Genomic DNA, 2,137 nt, shown 5'->3' on the forward strand with positions numbered 1-2,137 from the left:
TTGTGTAGGATTGGCACCTCCAAATGAATGGGAACTTTGAAGAAACCCTTGAGTATCATGTGAGGTTCCTCCATAAACATTTGGAGCACCAAAAGATGGCCCTTGGCCTTGAGAATTGTAACTAGATGCTTGCTGCCCAAAATGATTTTGTCCACCAAATTGTGTGTTTCCATGACTGTGAGCACCAAAAGATGAAGAATTAAGGCCTTGATTCCCTCCATATGAATGAGAACCACCTTGGTGTGCATTAGAGGACCCTCCACCATCTTTCCATGAGAAATTTGGGTGGTTACGCCAACCCGGATTATATGTAGTAGAATAAGGATCATTTCTTGGTGGCCTTTGATAAGAATTAATAGCTCTAACTTGCTCCTCAACAAATTCCGGAAATTGTGAAGCCAAGTGACAATCATGAGTAGAATGATGAGGAGACTCACAAATCAAGCAAAGATGTGAAGAAGCAACACTCTTCACATGTGAAGAAGACGAACCACTACCCTTTTGCGCTTGAAGAAGCATCTCAAATTTCTTGTCAATCTTTGCTTCGAGCCTCTCAAGTTTGGAATTCATAACTCCATCATCTTTATCAATATGAGAAACATCATACACACCTCTACCACGAGGCTCTATATCAACTCGGCCTCTAGTACCATATGCATGTGAATCTCGACCTCTAGATGTAGTGTGGTCATCTCTACCTCCTCTTCTCCTTTGATGATTATCCCATTGACCGGATTGGGTAGCCACTTCTTCACAAATATCCCAAGCAGCATTAGGACCTTTCTTTAGAAAATTTCCACCCGATGCATTATCCAATCTCCTTCTATCATCAATAATCAACCCATTGTAGAAAGATTCACAAAGAAGCCACTTGGTGAGTCCATGATGAGGGCAACCTAACTCAATATCCTTGAAGCGCTCCCATGCATCATAAAAAGTCTCATTATCCTCTTGAAAGAACTTGGTCAAGCTATCCCGCATATAAGTAGTCCGATGATGTGGATAATAAGCATTCAAGAAGACTCTTTGCATATCGGCCCAAGAGAGAATGGATCTTGGCTTGAGCTTATGAAACCATGTGCGTGCTTGATCTTTCAAAGAAAATGGGAATAATCGAAGCTTCAAACCCTCCAAAGTTAATCCTCCCAAGTGCATAGTGGAACATATGGCATCAAACTCAATTATATGATCATATGGCCTCTCACTAGCCATGCCATGGAAAGTAGGGAGAATAGACAACATGTTAGGCTTGATCTCAAAGTTGGCATTTGTCGGAGGAAGCACAATGCAAGATGGAGCATTTACAATGCTAGGACATGAATAATGGCTCAATGGAATCTCCTCCTCATCTTGTGGTCCTTGACGCTCGTCACCCATATCTACTACTCGAATAGGAGACCTAGAAGGTGCTTGTGAGCGATGTCTTGGTCTCCTAACTCTCCTTGTTGGTCTTCCTCTAGGTAGTCTTTGCAAAACACAACCACTTCTCAAATTGATAGGTAGTAGAGTGTCGCTCATATACCTACGAAGGATCAATAAGAAATCGAGTATCTAAATAACAAAAATATAAGCAAGATAAGCACCAATTCAACTCATGAAAAATTGACAAGTAATTAGAGGGGTAAAAAGAGAATGAAACACTAGTACTAAATTTGACTAAACTAACCGAAGAAATGAAAATAACATAAAATAAAATAAAATAAATAACAACTAAACAAAGAAATAAGAGATAAAGATAAAAATAAAAATAAAAATAAAAGTATGCTAAAAGTGACCCTAAATGCCAATTACCAAGGGATTAAGATCCGAAGACCCTAATCCCCGGCAACGGCGCCATTGACTTGGATGCATATGCTCTCGCAAGCGTACGAATCGTTGTCAAGTAAGGGAAGTATTAAAACCTTGATTATCGTACCTCGGGGATTAGGTGTTGGACCTAACCGAGGTAATTGGCGCTAGAATAACTTAAAAGCATACAATGAAAAATAAAAATAAAATAAAATTAAAATAAAGTAAAATAATATTCACAAGGCACCAAGCCTCGGCAATGCTCGGCTTAGCTCACACTAAGCCTAATCAAAGCCACTAACTTGTAGCCCAAATGAGTTATGCACAATGGAAGGTAGAATTTTGTTGG

At 39.6% G+C, this 2,137-nt stretch overlaps 1 pseudogene; it reads left to right on the forward strand.

Annotated features, from left to right (window-relative positions):
* The first annotated feature begins 877 nt into the window (after window positions 1-877).
* Window positions 878-990, forward strand: LOC133735007 (small nucleolar RNA R71; annotated as a pseudogene).
* The last annotated feature ends 1,147 nt before the right edge of the window (window positions 991-2,137 follow it).

Source organism: Rosa rugosa, chromosome 2 (genome assembly GCF_958449725.1).
Source record: "Rosa rugosa chromosome 2, drRosRugo1.1, whole genome shotgun sequence".
Classification (NCBI taxonomy): Eukaryota; Viridiplantae; Streptophyta; class Magnoliopsida; order Rosales; family Rosaceae; genus Rosa; species Rosa rugosa.